The sequence below is a fragment of the Chiloscyllium plagiosum genome, unplaced genomic scaffold (assembly GCF_037043375.1).
Source record: "Chiloscyllium plagiosum isolate Xiang-an unplaced genomic scaffold, Cpla_swu_hap1 HiC_scaffold_15, whole genome shotgun sequence".
Lineage (NCBI taxonomy): Eukaryota > Metazoa > Chordata > Chondrichthyes > Orectolobiformes > Hemiscylliidae > Chiloscyllium > Chiloscyllium plagiosum.
The window spans coordinates 45,372,868-45,391,561 of record NW_028270153.1 but is presented as its reverse complement, the minus strand read 5'-3'; the positions used below and the strand labels follow the sequence as shown (position 1 = coordinate 45,391,561).

Here is an 18,694-nt window from a genome sequence, read left to right as displayed (position 1 = left end):
GGGAAGGTAGTTGAATTCATTCTTGTTAGACATGGCCATGATGTGGTACATGTGGCATGAAGAAAATAACCAATTTAATGTACAAATTAAGTTGTTAATTAAGTTAATAGGAATTACTTTACCTAAAAACATTATATTCAACATTGAGTAAGTGCCAAGAGCCAAAAAAAGGACTGCTAGGGATTTTGGAGTGTACACACCTGTGACAGACCTAAGGGCAAGGGGGGCTGTTGTTTGAACCATCATAAAATAAAAGTGCATGTAAATTGTAAATTTACAATGAACAAAGATGGCCTGATTCTTTCAGCCATGAAGAAAAATTATAAAGTGACGTGCCCATATTAAAACACACAAATAGAGCAACAGCCATCTTAGACACCAAGAAGAATTGAGCTCTAAGAGAATACCCCATTAAGGTAAAGAAAATTGTGAGCATAGTTTTGTTTAAATTTTATTGATTGAATATCAATATTTTAAAAGTGTAGTTAAATATTGTCTATGCATTTTAAATCGAACATTCATATTATTACTATTATTGATATTCTATGATAGAGTATTCATTTCCATAATGTAATTTAGAATGGGTTCTTACAATAAATGTTCAGAAGTAATTATAACAACATTGTAATCTCATGCTTAAATCTTCATATGCCACCACTTGGTTAATAATTCCTAGAATTCTTTATCTAGGAAAACTTAAAAAAGTATTTCTACTATAAGATACCAGCACATAGAATCTATTCTGAGATAGTTTTGCTGGTTTGCAAACTCCTGCGGGAAAGGGCATTTCATTACAGGATTTGGTCTTTAGCTGGTAAGTTGATCTGGTCTGAAAAATCATTATTTTGTTAAGGTTTTAATCAGATAATAAGTTTTACCTCACCTGGGGGTAAAGTTAGTTTAGATTAGATTAGATTACATTACAGCGTGGAAACAGGCCCTTCGGCCCAACAAATCCACACCAACCCGTCGAAGTGCAACCCACCCATACCCCTACATTTACTCCTTACCTAACACTACGGACAATTTTGCATGGCCAATTCACCTGACCTGCACATCTTTGGACTGTGGGAGGAAACCGGAGCAACCGGAGGAAACCCACGCAGACACGGGGAGAATGTGCAAACTCCACACAGTCAGTCGCCTGAGGTGGGAATTGAACCCGGGTCTCAGGTGCTGTGAGGCAGCAGTGCTAACCATTGTGCCACCGTGCCACCCATAGTAGATCCATTAAATAAAAATGCTCATGATATCCTTTTAGTTTGCTATTAAAATCTTACAATGGCTAATGGAAAATATGTAGATATGTATCCCTGTTGTCACCCTGTAGTTATTCAAGAGGGTCTTAGTGAAGTGCACAACACAAATTGGAGAGAGCTGTATCTTCATGGTGATCTGTAGGCAAGCCTAACGCGCAGAAAGAGTAAATAAAACTCAATGCTCTGAAATTTCCTTGCCAAAATTTGTACAAAATTATTTACCAGAGTGGGCTGAAGAGGAAGTTTAGGTCAGAGTTTATCATTTCCATGCCCTCCTTGTACCCCTCAACTCCTTTTCTCAATCCATCAGATTTTCTATGGATACTGGGCAGGGTGCAAATAAATAAGAAGATATCACATATTATACGATTAAAAGAAGTATTCCACAAAAGGTTTTTCCTGGTATTGTGGCCTGGATAAAAGGGATGCCTGTATGTTCTTGACTTATGACATTGCTAAGGGTCACTGGGAATGTAAAACGTAGAAGGGTAGTTTTATTTTGTTGCATTGCTATAACCAAAAACATGCAATTAGAATTTTACAAATCTTTTAGTAATTTATTGAATACACAAATCTTGTTGTCAGATTCAGTTTCCTAACTCTAACCCTAACCCTCTCCTGAGGCTGGTGTTCAAACTGTCCTGCAAATGATAGAGATATAATAACTTAAAATTATGAGTTGAATTGATAGGAAAGACATGGAAAAGATTAGATTACTTACAGTGTGGAAACAGGCCCTTTGGCCCAACAAGTCCACACCGACCTGCCGAAGCACAACCCACCCATACCCCTAACCTAACACTACAGGCAATTTAGTATGGCCAATTCACCTAACCTGCACATCTTTGGATTGTAGGAGGAAACCGGAGCACCCGGAGGAAGCCTGCGCAGACATGGGGAGAATGTGCAAACTCCACACAGACAGTCGCCTGAGGTGGGAATTGAACCCAGGTCTCTGGCGATGTGAGGCAGCAGTGCTAACCACTGTGCCACCCACAAAGATAGTTTAACCTCTGCCATGGTGGGTAGGAGAGGGTTGAGGGCAATAAATAATATGTATTTGAAACCTAAGCCAACTCCATTGTGAATTTATGCACTTCTGTTTTAACGGCTGATGATTTCAGGTATATAAGTTACTACCTTCAGAAAGTATTCAGGATCAATCACTTCTTTTTCTGAAAGGTTTAAATCTGTTACATTAAAAAAGAGTAGACTTTTATCCTTTATCAATAACCGCAGGGTTTACTGTATCAAACACAATCCAAATTATCAGAAAACAACTTTAAGAAATTTTATTTGTTTGTGTAATGTGGGGATCGCTGGCTTAGCCAGTATATACTGCCCATCCCTCATTGCTTCTTGATCTGAGTGGCTTGCTTAGTTATTTCACAGGGCAGTTAAGAGTCAATCACAGGAAAGTTAAGAGTCAATCACATTGCTGTGGATCTGGAGTCACATGTTGGCCAGATCAAATAAAGATGGTAGATTTCTTTCCTTAAAGGGCATTGGTTAACCAGATGGAATCTTTCAACAATCGAAAAGGTTATATGATTAACATTAGGCTGAGTTTTCATTCCAGATTTTTAGTGAGTGCAAGATTCACTATCTTCCATGGTGAGATTTAAACTAATATCCCCAGGGGATTACTGGATTACTAGACGCCTGACATTACCATAGTACCATTGCTTCCCCACATCCAAATTCCTTTAGATAAAAATAGATGTGCTGATTTTTGATACTGGCCTGGAGGGAGATAGACACAGAATGTCTTAAACATTGTCTAGTTGAATGGCAACGCTGTCAGAATCTCCAGGATCAAGAAAATCATGATTATTGTCATAAGCCCGAATAATAAATAATATATCCAAAGAGGCCTGTTGTTTGTGACAATCAAAAATCTTATAGTGCTGCAGAGTATAAACTGTCTGCAGAAATGCCTTAAGTAAAGATCATAAGGTGCATGATACAGGGAAACGGCAGCCAAATAGCACACATCAAGACTTCACAATTGTAACGAGGTAAGTAATCACTTGTGCTATTTTCAGAATGTTGTCTGTGTGATAATTGCTGGCTAGGTCATCCAAAGTATTGCACTGTGCCAGCTTACATTATGTAAAATTTGAACCTATAGTTTTCTAATTCAGAGATGAGAGTATTACTAGTGAACTAATTGTTGTTATGCTGCTCCTGTATTTTACACTGTACTATTGTACATTTTATATACAAAAATGTACTATATACAGATAATAATTTACTGGAAATATTTGTATAGATGTATCCTTGACAAATACTGAAAAAAAATCAGATCTTCAATATATTTTGTGAATAATGAACCAGTTAAAAGTTGTTGTTTAAAAATTGCAGGGGACTATATCAGGATTCTTAAAAAAAACAGTGAAACAGGAAAAAATAGCACTTCTCTAGGATAGAAAGCAGAGTGAAATTTGGTTATTAGAAGTAAGCCACAAACAGCATATCCAAATGAGCCACCTTGCTGTGATGCTAGTTGTGCATCTATCAAATGTACTTCCTGTCTCACCATTAATGGCCTTTTTGGACACAAATCTTTTGAAGGTGTTTAGATCTACTGAAGATGTTGTTCTGATGACGTCAACTAGAGATCAACGCGTCACATAACTCACTGCAGCTTAAAGCTTGAGAGATGTATTTGGTACAGGGGAAGGAAGTACTTATTTCCTCTGTACATGAAATGCGTTGAGAAAGACTGATGTGGTTTCACGTGAACGTATAACCTTCTTACGTTTTTATGAGCAAAAATGATTAAAAACACTGTTAGTGTTTTCTGTCTGAAGAACATAACATGATGGACCATTTCATTACGTGCAAAACTTTGGAACTGATTTTATTTACTAATGGTTTTTCCTATTTTATGTATGTCTTACTTGCAAAACAGCAGAAAGGTTCAGGCTGTAAATACTTATTGTGCACTAATTTTTTTTAATGGCTTATTGTGCATCAGCATTTTCCTGCACAGTCTCATGTTACTGTTATTTAGAATATACTGCATACACAATAGGGAATTACACTTCAGGAAAGTATAAATCTTCCAGTGACAGTGGAACAAAAAAACTCATATGACAACTTGAATATTTTATAGATTTACTCATTAAGAAACAAAATTCCTGTGAGTCGATAACACAAGCTAACCCTAACCAAGCAGGGCAGCATGGTGGCTCAGTGGTTAGCACTGCTGCCTCACAGCACCTGAGACCCGGGTTCAATTCCCACCTCGGGCAACTGTCTGTGTGGAGCTTGCACATTCTCCCGTGTCTGTGTGGGTTTCCTCCGGGTGCTCCAGTTTCGTCCCACAGTCCAATGATGTGCAGGTTAGGTGAATTGGCCATGCTAAATTGTCCATAGTGTTAGGTGCATTAGTCAGGGGGAATGGGTCAGTGTGGACTGGTTGGGTCAAAGGGCCTCTTTTAACACTGTAGTGAATCTAATCTAATCAAATGATTTGGGTTAAGTGAAGTTTCTTTTGATTTTGATGGTGTTGGTTTGGCCTAGAATAGGTCATTTGGATTGCTGTGACTTTGGGTCTGCTGAACAGGATGATGAGAATTAGACTTAGTTTATGTCCAAATACAGAATAGACAAGTTATTGTGAATCTGAAACTAATTCAAGACTTCGAAATGGATTTTGATTTTAATGTGACTAATTATTGATACTGTGTATTCATAGTGGGGAGTTATTTTAGGTCACTTTCCCTGTTGACTGAGTGCCAATGGTATATGTAAGGTGTGTCTGAATCTTGAAAATGTGAGAACACACTAATGGTTGAAAACTACCTGAAGGTCAAAGCAAGATAAAAGATTACCATTAATTCTTTAAATTGCTCACTGATCTATGGGGTGTCTTTCCTAAAGTTCCCTAAAATCAAACATCATGAGGCGTGTGTAAATCTGAAAATTTGCTGAGCTAGTTTACTCCATGATTTTTTTTCTCTTTCTTCATTTCTCCTTTGTTTTCAATCTATTTGTCGCTCTTTCTAAGAAGCACATGAGTTATACTGTGAATTCTGGCTGATAATATGCCTGAGACTGGATACTCCCTTATTAGAATCAAAATAGAAAATAAACATTTTAAAATATAATTTCTGCATGAAATAAAAACAGTATTATTATCGGAAGAGCATTTCCCCATTGATTACATAATTCAGTACACAGCTATTTTCTCCTTTTTGCAAGTTTTGTAGGTGGACCCAGATTTTGCAGTCAGTGTGACTGAATGGAGTAGTTGTCCTTCATGCTTGCATTCGCGCACATAGGCTTTTGCACTGACATTTTTATGTTTAGGAAATTGTATTTTTGTCATATCAAACACTTCAGTGAATTTGCACCTCAGATGACAGATAATTGATCTTAAAGTCATGTAGGGACAGTTTTACTGGACATTCTGGGTGGGTTATGAGTGGTAGGATAATGAGAACTGCAGAAATTAAATCTTTACTTGCACAGGAATGGACTGGCTTTTTACAATTAATTTAGTGGACATCTATCATATATGTACAAGAACTTCATGATTTGCTATGCGCTTCAATGTTGAATTTCTTATTGAGATATTATTACTGAAAATTTTGGAGGATCAGGGAATTGTGAGCAAATACTTTCTGATTTTTAGATTTAAAAGGACATATATGGATGCTGGGAGTTCATGTCTGATTAACACTTCCATCACAAAGTTAATAAGGCTCTAATGTAGCCATCAGAGTGTTTTCACAGACAGGCTATCTAACTATGGGTTTCATTACACTGCTATGAAAACAGATAATTAATTATTGAATAGAACTCTGATGTTTGCAAATTATGCCAAAACTTTGCCTTGTGTTATGGGAAGTGTTTGCTGCTAATTAAATGTCATTACTTCAAGAGCTATACCAAAAGTATAAATATTTTCTTTAATCACAAAAATGGTCAATTTATTTCCCTTTATCAGTATAATCTAGAACAAAATAAGTTTCCACCAGGTTTCTTCAATAAATTCATAAGCTCAAAAATAACTTATTGACCCTCTTGTAGTTTAGTGGTAGTATTCCTATACCTTGACTGGACAGGCCTGGGTTCAGGTGTGTAGTAATATCTCTGAGCAGGTTGTTTAGAAAGATTAGTTAAATAAAAACATAACTTATTTGCTAAGAATACTTGTTATTTAAACAAGTAGCAAAATGGGAAATTAATTAAACTATTATGTAGACTATATCCCCTTAATCCCAATTTCACATTTATACATAGGCAAGCTGACACAACTCAGCAGAGATATTATAGGCTTGAAAATATAGACAAAAAATCCCTCAAGGCAAATCCAAAAGATAAAATGGATTGTTTCTCATAGTTCCTTTGATATCTTGTTGATAGGGTCTGATTGTTGACAGTCACAGATTTATGGAAGATCAGATCTTTTTTTCAGAGGTGAAATGGTTAGGAATCCTGATAGATGAAACCTTCTCAGGTTTTTCAAATTATGACACAAAGAGGAGCTTTTTAGCTAGTATTGCTTTCAGGATGATTCTCTTAGCAATGGAGAATGAGAGAGAGTGATAGTACTGCTTTTCCTTGCAAGCTTCTCCTTAATAGTCACACCCAGGTGTGTAGTGAGAAAGTAACTTTAGTTCAGAGACTGTTGTGAGACAGCCTTCCATTTTGATCCAAGAGTTTTCCTAAGTCTGTTCATCCAATAATTAAATATTGAAATGTATCTCTCATTTCTTCTTAAAATCCTTTGGGACGTTCTTTCTAAAAAGTCAATTTGCTTTTATAACTAGTGGATACGGCCCTAACAAAAACATATTTCAGTTTCTCATGGTCCATAAATAAATAAGCAACATTACACATAGCCATGTTGATCATATTGAACAATACAATGCTCAGTTTGTATTGGTTATTAAAATAGATTTCTATCAATCAAATGCCAAACTTTGTGATATGTTTCTCCTCCCAAAATAGATGTTGTGCCTTCATGTATAGAGTGAGAAAAGTATTTACATTTAAAAAGAAACTACAATAGGAAATGTACACCAATGTTAAATGACAAATTAAAATAGTAAGAGTTAAAGAGACTTAATGGCACAGGAAACTGAAGATGGATATAGGAAAGTGTTCAAATGTTCTGTTACTAATTAAAATTTTACGTGTTCATTTTAGCCCTCAGCATTTCATATTTCTGTGTTGCTATAGACTACTAACTTTACAGAATTGTGGCAGTGACTCAATGGCTGAAGAAATGACTGTTCTCTGTTGAGAACAGTATACCCACCTCTGCTATTCAGTCATTGGTTCACCTGGCGTTTCTCAACCAGCCAGCCTCCACTGCTACTTCAAATGCTGTGGTGCTGCAGTCTGCAGTTAGCCCGTTAATCCTTAAAACTGCTTGACAACATCCTGCAAGGTCATCTTCAGTTGCTCCCAGTGAAAGTCAGTAGCCTTGAACTAGTTGTGATGCAGCATTGCTTAGGAGGAATAACCCAGAGACAGTCACTCACATGATAGACAAAATGGACTGGATCTTGATTTCTTTGGCTAAGCCTCAGTTGTGTTGACCTTTTTAAAGGATTTCTGCTGTGAGGCCTAGCAAGCATTCTTGCCATATCTGTCCAAACTTGCCTCATTAACCACTTACTCCACGCTCTTTAGCATTCATCACATTCAATTCTGGCCCCATCTTGCCATGTGTCATTCCTGGAATGATTCATACCCAACATGAAGATCAGCCTTGCCAGACAAATCTCACCAAATCCTACATCACTCTGAACCCTATAATCTTCCATGGACAAGAGTGAATAGTTCAGTTTTATATGTATTAATGGAACTATGGTTGGATAAATTTGTTATGAATTTTTTTATGTGGTGTCCTTTGTTTCAGGATTTTGACCAAAGGGAAAGGGTAATGATCTGAAGCAGAGAGTGAAAAGTGACAAATTGGGGAGCAATAGTGAAAATGTGATTGCCTTGAAGTGAATTGCAATCTGATTGACTGTTCTCTGAAGAGCCATCTACATCTGTGGATGCTTCCTCCCTTCCTGCTCTTTCCTTCCAGTTCCTTTTCTGATGAAATGCTCACCAAAGGTCTGATGGCAAGGGCTGTGCTGTCATAAGACCTAGAGAGTGGAGAATATAACATTTACGTTTTGGAGAAATGAGTATTGGCAGTAAGTGAAACATTTTAGAAAGCCAATAGTTTACCCCGTGACCCCTGTCACAGCTCATTGCATTAGCACAATTTATCTGTGTTTCGTTTGTGGAGGAGAGTCATTAGTCTCTAGGCGTTTTTTATTGTGTGGAGCAAATATGACAGGAACAGCAGATTGGAGCAGAATGAAAGCATTGTGGGTGCTGACAGGATGTGGGTGTTCAGAGCACTCTGTGCATGGTTTGACATCAACAGACATTAAAAATGTAGAACGCTTGGCCATTTAATACATCATTGCATTGAGGTTTGCTGCTGCTGAGCCATGTATTTGCCGTGTTGTTACTCTGCTATTAGGTATGTCACTATTCTGCCAAAGCCACACACTCGGTCCACTTTTACCAATTTAAGGTCCTGTGGTGCCAACAACAATGGCCTGGTTTTGCAACCAGACTTCTCATACTAACATCAAAAATGATCAGATCCCTAGCACATGTCTGATGAAAATGTATTCAAAACAAAGTTAAATATCATACAAATCCTTTAGAGGATTACAGGATTACCAGAAAGGAGCTCAGAAATGGACTGAGGAGAGCCAGGAGGGTGCATGAAAAACAGAGTGCATATGTGGGTGTGAGTGTGGGTGTGTATGTGTGACTATATGAGAGAGAGCTTGTGTATGAGAGATGGTCTACATGAGTGTATGGGTCTACAGAGGTGTGTGTATGTGAGAGAGAGAGAGAGTGAGTGTAGTGCTTTGGGGTCACCTATAGTCTGATATGAACCCAAGGTCCCAGTTGAGGTCATCCCCATGGGTACCAAACTTGGCTATCAGCTTCTGCTTGGCCACTTTATGTTGTTGCCTGTCTTGAAGTCTGCCTTGGAGGATGGTCACCCAATCTAAACGTTTTCAAAACAGTTAAGCTTGGATTCCTCTTCCATTGACAAGTTAGCAAGATCAGTGTGAATTCATTGATATTTTCTCACATAGACCTTAGTTCCTGTAAAGAGTTGTAGAGTAACACCATCCTTAATGGCCTTACCTGAGTTTGGAGTGGAGAAAATAATGTCTAACTACTCCCTTTAAAATGTTTTAAAATTAGACGGTACCTTTTCTTTTCCACAGGTATAGCTGCCACAACATCAGCCATAGGCTGCCAGCAACTACTGTTTCCGAGATTAATCCCTGATGTTGTTGTGTCATAATTTATGTCCAAAAGAACAAGATGTTTTGGAAATTGATTTGGGAAATCTAATTAGCAAGCCTGTAAGGAGGACAGTGGCTGAGGCAGTCAGTCCTACTTGTGTTGTCCGGAGAACTGCACATAGAGCCATTAGTGTTTCAGTGGCTTCAGACAAATCCTTAACATTGTCTTTTCTCTCTCCGAAAGAAGCATTGACCTACAAATAATACAAAATATATATAACTGGAGGAGGAACAGGATTGCTAAAACACCAAGTGTCCATGAAGAGGAAGTACGTGGTGAACAGGCCAACGGAAGAACCTATGGAAGAGGACATGTGAGGGGAGGTTGGTAAATGCCAGAAATGCCACAACACAGGCATATTTTCAAGCATACTTTGTCAGATTAGATGCTGTTAATACTCTATAAGTAGCTAGTCTGGGTGCAAATCAATTAGAGTCAGCTGTATATCATCCAAAAACACAGTGAGCTTTGGAGAGGTGCCATCTAAGTCTCAAAACCATGATTAAAGCATACTGTAGCGAATACCCATAGGATTGGCCCATAGGATTAGTTTCTTACTATTTGCTCGAGAGGGACGTTGTTTATAAGGGGGTTAAAATTTTAACGAGTAGTTATACATCAATGGTTCAAACTTACTTATCTGTAGTTACAATCTATTTGTTTGTAATAAATAGTTTCCTTGTTAAGTACAGAAAATTGATCTAAGCTGCCTATCATCCTGGATCTAAAAGACAGATTAATTGAGGAATCTTGCATACTGTACAAAATCTTTAATTTTGTGATGAATACAGAAACAGCAGAGTTTGATTTCCTCCTGCACTACCTCAGTGAGGAAGAACAGCTGTTAAAATAATTTGCCAGTTTGTGCTGATGTACTTAAATTGTGACATTTGTTTTAGGTTCCATGCTTCCAAAATGTACAAAATTCTAAAATTACCTATTCTAAAATTCATGCTGTGAATTCCAATGCATTATAGACATTCAAACATTCCACCAGTTGATCGCCAATTATCGAGATATTTACAGCCCATTTTCAAATATGAAATTTGTCATGAAATTCTACAAAACATTTAGGCCTTGTTTATTTACGTTTAGCTATATTTTCAATAGTGCTTAACAGGATGACTACAAAAAAGAAGAAAGCCAGTGACCAAATTAAGTATTTTTCTAGTAAATTCCTCTTTTAAGTATGTTTTGCTCACAAAAAATTGTATCTTACTATATTTTGATACAACTGATTCAGTTTTTGTACCAAATTTAACAAAGTTATTTGCTATTATTTTGATCTTGTCATTTACAGGTAAGTATTTCTAGCTGGCTCAGACTTAAGAATTTGTGTAAAACCTTGAGAAAATGGTAGTCAGGTCACATGTTTTCTATGGATGGTTTAATAGAAAGAACTAAAATGTACCATAATTCAACACGTTATTGAGCTGAGTTTTCTATTTATGTTGAGTAGTAAAAGTTTAACAATTCTTGTAAAATTTAACATTTTGTGATTGTTGGAGTTCACTTATTCAGTTAAATTTGTGGGTTAAACCCCAAGTCACAAAGCAGTGTAATATTATGATAGTGCTATCTGAAGTCAAGGAAGACCTTTATTGACAGTGGCAATACAAGATTAACAACATAAAATTGAGATGATTTCCTGTTAGTTTCCTGTTGATTGGGACTAAATTTACAGAAGAATCAGAGCAGACCCAACGAGCTAAATATGGCTGCACTATTCTATGACTAGGATTGTGTGGTAATGTAACATTTTAATGGAACACAGGAACAGGAGAAGCCTGTTCCGCTCCTCATGCCTGTTCCACCAATGGCTCAATATTCTGCTGTGAAATGATGATAATAGTAGATTCACATGGTTCCTGCATGTGTAGCAATTTCCTTGTTGTTTTCATGTTACCTAAGAAAGTACAAGTCAAACACTTCCCTACAGTGACAGGAAGAAAATGCCAAATCATCTCTTTACGCAACTCCTACACCTGGCAATCATTATGTTGGTAGAGGCTTAGGAGCAGATTGTATTCATTTTAACAGAGAATGTGTTTATGTTGAGGGAATACTTAAGTTAAAATGGGGAACGACTGGAAAACAATAACTGGCAAAACAATAACTTGCATAGATCTGGCAAATGTGTTAATTACTTTACATTGCTATTTGTGATTGTGGCATGCTGGGGTAATGATTGGTCACAGGTAATTCTAAAATCCCTTTGCTCCGATTCAGCATTTGCTGGGGAACTTTCTGTATTTTTCACTCACTGTAAGAAGATAGATCAAAGGTATGGTGTTTTTAAGTTTGCCTGAAATAAAGTAATGAAATAGCCAAAGCTGGCTACAATAAGTTCTTCATCATTACTGCTCCAAATTTGCAGATAATTTTTCTTTGCAGTTAATCACTGAAAATTCTTGACAAACAACATTCTGCTTTGAGATCAATCCAAATCAGTTATACAGTGAGTTCATTGTTCTATGATGGTTGTTTGTGGTTGGCCAAAAACTGTAAGCAAGTTAACCTTTCAGAAGCTGTTAAATGCCTCTAAGTTCAACAAAGCAGAAACTAACATGATTACATGTGAATATTTGGCAATCAGAACAACTAAAAATAAATGTCCTGAAGTTTAACATAACCAAAAAGCCATTGTTCTTTCTAGAAATGCATGACAGCTTAGAGATAAGGGCCAGTTTTATATATTTTTCTCCTTTTCTCGATTGAGCAATTACATTTTAATGGTTCCTTAGCTTTGCTCCACTCCTTCACTCAGTTATTTTATCCAAATTTCTTGATGTGTTGTGAGTACAATCCATTCACAAGATTCACTATGTGGAATTCTGATGTGCACTTGCAGCAGGAACACAGTTTTCTGTAGGATCAGCTGATTTATCCATTTCGGAGAATTGTGTAGCCTACTAATTTTCTTTGATGCTGTTTAATCTCAGCAAGTCTATTGGAAATTGGACATTTATGTAATATAGTTGCATTACTGGATTTTTTTGTGAGCATTGAATAAATAAATCCAGTGTAGGCACATAGGACGATTGTACTCCTTTTGCACTGTAACACTTCTGTGATTCTGTGAAATCAACACTATTTTACAGCAAATAGCATTTGTGCTATTGGATGAATAGAGGGAAATATTTTGCTCACCACATTGCAGAAATAGAAAATAAAACTTACAATCAATTTTAGGTCCTGAGGAAAATTTAGTTTATCACATTATTATCCCCAAGCTTTTTCAATACTTCTGCGGTGTCCAGATTACTTGATTATACAAATTTAACTGTAAATTGATCCACTCCCTCCCTCTTTATAGCACTGAATGTGGTAGACTGAAGGAATTAATTATAACAGCCTGATATTTCCTGGGCTTCAAAAATATCAACCAGATTGTTAAATATTTTCCTGTTCTTTCCTAACTAGAAAGCTTTTATCATATTTAGCCATTGACTGTATTATTTTAACATTGTAAAAAACTTCATGTTTTCTTACTTATCGAGGAAATTAAATGTCAATGTGACAAAGCATGTTGAAACCTGTTATATTTCTACTACATGCTTGTTGTGCCAGCTTGTAGCTATGTATTAGCAACAAAGAGACTCAATTCACTTAGTTGGGCAATTTGACACATTTTGTTTTAAGAAAATAGGTTATTTATTGTTATAACCCACTGGGATGGCACACTCAAAATTGAACCTGCTGTTCTTGGAGTTGTACCAAATGTCTGAATGTAACTCTTGTGATTTCAAGTCTAAGTGTTCTTTTAAAGTTGACCATAGGTAACTCTATCCCACTGGTCCAGAAAATGGACATGGAGTCTCATTCCTGCAGGTTTTGTGTTTTGTTGTTGTTTTAAAAATTTATACTTTTAAATTTAGATTTTTTTAAACATCCCTCTCTGATTTTTTTTTCTTCCCTTCTTAAACAAATCTTTCTTTCCTGTTCTGTATTTCTCTATTTCTCTTCACCGGATTTGAACTTATCCATCTGACATACAATTCCTACTGAACCTTTGTGCTGTTGAATTCACAATCCTTCAAACTAACAGGCAGAGTTGCTTTCCCTGTTCACTCAGATCTGTTGTCTATCACTTCATACTGTCAGCAAATTGGCAGAGATAAATTTGAAAAACCAGAAGGACAAGTCTAAGAAATATTGCATGTTTCATGTCAGTGACCTTTCACGACTGGGAAAAGATAGAAATATCATGGGTTCTCAGCAAAACGTGTTAATAAATTAAGTAGTTAAGCAGGTAACGCTGAATAATTCATTAATTAATCAAGTGGCTTGATATAGAGGACAACAGGTGGCAGTAGTGGGTGTAAGACTGAATAATTATTAAACTCTATCCACAAAGAAAGGAGTCTTGGTTCTTGCTTTACTGACTAGCATGGGTCTGGATTGGTACCCTTTGGCAGTAGCTCACCCAGTATCAGCAATGGGCATGCCTTGGGACTCATGCTGGGCTGAAATAAAATAAAGTTCTAACTCTCTTTTAAAAGTCGCCATAGTTCTACTGGCCCTTGGGCTTTACTCTCATGAGAGAGAGAGAGAGAGAGAGAACTGCTGGTGGTTTAACCTGAGGGTCACGATGCCTCAGGTGACTCTAATGTAGGTTTGCCCAGACTGTTTCCTTAAAATCTGAAAACTCTGCTTCAGGCACTAACTCATATGCAGCCAATTTTTTTCAAACAGCATCATAATCCCAGGAAACCTCCCCTGATAATGAAGTGTAAATTTTCTGTGTTTTACCTGTCTACCTACTCTGCATGGGCAATGTCTAGATTTCCTTTGGCCAATTCAATAGTCTTGCTATTTTCTGAAAACACTGAAACAATACCTCCATATTCCTTTCCCTAAATTTTGATACAAACTTCAAAAAATTCTTGTTGTGGCTAGATTATTTCTTGGATTCCATTTGTTAGAGCATTAGCCTCTGATGTCTCCTGTTTTAACTGCAGTGTTTTTTAGTTTAAAATCTATACATTTCTCTGCCTTTTCCCTCTGCAATTCTAATTCCAGTTTTTTCATTCCCATTTCCTGTCCTTGTCATTACATTTCCTTGACTTTTTCTTCCCTGTGAAATTTTATCCCCAGTTTTTTAAAAGATTTCAAATTGCTTCAATTTGCTCATGTGTAAGTTACATCAACCATAACAGAATATCACCTGATTCTGATTTTTTAATATTTGGAGTACCTGGTCACACTTGTATTTCTGCTAAATCCAAGTGATGTGCCAGTGCTTCAATTATATTTGCTATTTTAGCGTTAGTAAGTCAAGCCACCCAACCTACATGCCAAATCAAGTATCCTGCTTTTTAGGAGTTCACTTAAAACTGCCAAGGACAATTTCATCACTTGGTGGATATCTTTTGTAATTTACAGTTTCTTATTTTCAGAAATGAACTGTTTTCTCTATCATTATCACCTATTAATACAATTCCCAAATCCTCACTCTGCTTCAAAATAATCCCAGGTGAGCCCCCAATCTCTTTTACAATCCATTTGGGAAAGTGCATTGATTTTCAAGACCTACTACTCCCAGGTCACAACAGTGGTTAATGATTTAATCCAAACGTGCAAAGTCCTTGATTTACTTGTCTGGTGGAACAAAGATAACCAAAAGCACTGACTAGGTTTAAACACATAAGTAAATTCTAATCCAAAGTAAACAAATATGAATGATCAACATATTGCTCTACTAGTTAAAATTCTAATCCCCTTTTAAAACGCCTATACACGTGCAGACCACCAAAATTACCCAATATAGACAACTCTTCTCATACATTAGCTGTTCTCATTAGTCTCCACATACACATTGCATACTTAATCCTTAAATCACAGTAGTTTTTAAAGTTCATTGTCATTGGCTGTACACCTAGTTGATGCTTATTCACCAGGGAGTGTTATTCCCATGTCACCTGTTGCCATGCTACTTGTTGTTGTTCCATTTCTGTTGTTAGGCTTTCTCTGGATCTCTGAATCTAGGTGGATCTGTGGACTGTGCCGATGATGAGTTAGAATCCTCCCGCCTACATTTGAGGAACAACTTTTCCATCAGCAAAAACTATAGATTCTAGGTTCAATATGCACTTTATGGTAACTGGTGGCTGCAGAGATGCTACCAATGGCTTCAATTTCCTAAGGTTGGAAGGAAAAAAATCAATATAATTTGTTGGTAGCTAACCATATTCTAGAACCTTAGGTAGAAATGTGAATACTTGGGTGAAGATGGTAATGAGTATTATACCTCTCAAAATTACCTGTTCAGGGTGGCATGGCGGCTCAGTGGTTAACACTGCTGCCTCACAGTGCCAGGGACCTGGCTTCAATTCCACCCTCGGGTGACTGCCTGTGTGGAGTCTGCATATTCTTTCCACATCTGTGTGGGTTTCCTCCAGGTGCTCCAGTTTGCTCCCACAGTCCAAACATATGGAGGTTAGGTGAATTGGCTGTGCTAGATTGCTCTGTAGTGTCCAGGGATGTGCAGGCTAGGCGGATTAACTATGGGAAATTCAGGGATTACAGGGATGGAGTGGGTTTGGGTGGGATGCTCTTCAGACAGTCAGTGTGGACTCAATGGGGTGAATTACCTGCTTCTACACTGTAGGGATTCTGTGATTTTTATGAAAGTACAAAAACCAAAAGAAAGCACCACTGGGAACACGGGAGTTGAACATTTATTTGGGGACATAACATAGGAACGAAAGGTTGGCCATTCATCCCCTCAATCAATGAAATTATGGTTAATCTACATTTTAACTCTACTACTTTTTGTCATAAGAGGTACAGTTAGTAAGTTTGCAGATGACACCAAAATTGGAAGTGTGGTGGGCAGTGAAGAGGGTTACCTCAGATTACAATGAGAACTTGACCAGATGGGCCAATGGGCTGAGAAGTGGCAGATTGAGTTTAATTTAGACAAATGCGAGGTTCTGCATTTTGAGAAAGCAAATCTTAGCAAAACTTATACCCTTAATGGTAATATCCTAGGGAATGTTGCTGAACAAAGAGACCTTGGAGTGTAGGTTCATAGCTCCTGGAAAGTGGAGTCACAGGTAGATAGGATAGTCAAGAAGGCGTTTTGTATGCTTTTCTTTATTGGTCAGAGTTTTGAGTACAGGAGTTGGGAGGTCATGTTGGGGCTGTACAAGACATTGGTTAGGCCACTTTTGGAATATTGCGTGCAAATTTGGTCTCCTTCCTATCAGAAGGATGTTGTGCAATTTGAAAGGGTTTGGAAAGATTTACGAGGATGTTGCCAGAGTTAGAGGATTTGAGCTATAGGGAGAGGTTGAATAGGTTGGTCTGTTTTCCCTGGAGTGATGGAGGCTAAGGGGTGACCTTATAGAGGTTTATAAAACCATGAGGTACATGGATAGGGTAAATAGACAAAGTCTTTTCCCTGGTATGGGGGAGTCCAGAACTGGTGGGCATAGGTTTAGGGTGAGAGGGGAAAGATATAAAAGAGACCTAAGGGGCAATCTTTTCACACAGAGGGTGTATGTATATGGAATGAGCTGCCAGAGGAAGTGGTGGAGGCTGGTACGATTGCAACATTTAAAAGACATCTGGATGGGTATATGAATAAGAAGGGTTTGGAGGGATATGGGCTGGGTGCTGGCTGGTGGGACTAGATTGGTTTGGGATATCTGATCGGCATGGACGGGTTGGACTGAAGGGTCTGCTTTCATACTGTACATCTCTATGACTCCACGACTATGACATCAGCCTTGGTTGCTTGTCCTTTTATCCAGCAAAAATCTGTCAACATTAGATTTGAAAGTAGTAATTAAACTAGATTCCACTGCTTATTGTGAGAAAGAGTTCCATACTTCCAATTAGATTTAAATTAGATTAGATTCCCTCCAATACGGAAACAGGTCCTTTGGCCCAACAAGTCCACACCGACCTTCTGAAGAGTAACCTACCCAGACACATTCCGCACATTTACCCCTAACTAATGCATCTAACACTATGGGCAATTCACATAATGTGCACATCTTTGGATTGTGGGAAGAAACCGGAGCACCCGAAGGAAACCCACGCAGACACAGAAAGAATGTGCAAACTCCACACAGACAGTCACCCGAGGTTGGAATCAAACCTGGGTCCCTGGCGCTGTGAGGCAGCAGTACTGAGCCACGTGCCACCCATTGGTATGTACATTGGCATGAACTTTAGTCCAGGCTTCAGGATTGTGATATTGGGATAAGCAATGGGTTGTGAGCCGGCTCTTGCTGGACCTAGCCTGCCTGTTTCATCCCAGGTGGTTTTGGAATTAGCTGTTTCTGACTGACCATCCAATGAAGGATGGCATGCAGGTTCCTAATACTGCCAGCCCAGTGAGAGGGCTGCCTAGGCATGTAGAAGACGCTGGGTGATTGGACAGATAAGTTTAGAAACATGTATTTAGTGGCCAGGGGAAGTTTGTAGACAAACCACCTCCATGGAGACTTCATTTTGAAATGTCTCTCAAATAATCCAAATGAAGGGATACCCTTAAATCGGTGTTAAGTATGCAAATTAGTTGCTCATTGGAGAAGTCAGTTTCTCTGCATTTGCTTCTGCTAATAGAAAATGCCCTGACAACAACAACACTGCGTTATGGACCTAACAGCTCCCAACCTCTATCACCTCAGTAATATTACAATTCTGTCCATAAATACTTGCTTCAATACCCTGCCTCTCCTTTGGAAATGCCTATTTGAACTAGACTCACCTAACAGGGATGGGAAACATAAAGAATTTTGAGTCACAATACATTGCAATGTTTATGAATGAATGAATAAATGTCCTGTGGAAAAACAACTTATTCTTAACATTATGCTTACATACAGAGAAAGGCATTTTTCAAATGTCAAGCTTTCTGTGCCAAAATATTGTAAAGTTTTTGAACTTGATCATTTCCTCCTCTCAATTTCCCCATCTGCCTTTGTGCCAGGCTCATACATATGCTGAAAAAGAGATTTCCTTCTTTGTGGTGATTTTTTTAAAAATGTTGTCCTGTGTAGAACGTCATTTGTGGCTTTCACTGACCCTTTGAATAAATAGGCCATTACAGAGCTATTTATCTGCTTTTG

At 37.8% G+C, this 18,694-nt stretch overlaps 1 long non-coding RNA gene across 1 annotated transcript in view; it reads left to right on the top strand.

Moving 5' to 3' along the window:
• Positions 1-9,791: 9,791 nt before the first annotated feature.
• The window catches only part of LOC148147650 (uncharacterized), a 206,482-nt gene continuing 197,579 nt past the window's right edge, over positions 9,792-18,694 (top strand). The window contains exon 1 of the long non-coding RNA XR_015759596.1: positions 9,792-9,934. This is a non-coding gene — a long non-coding RNA (uncharacterized LOC148147650). The remainder of the gene's footprint in view (positions 9,935-18,694) is intronic.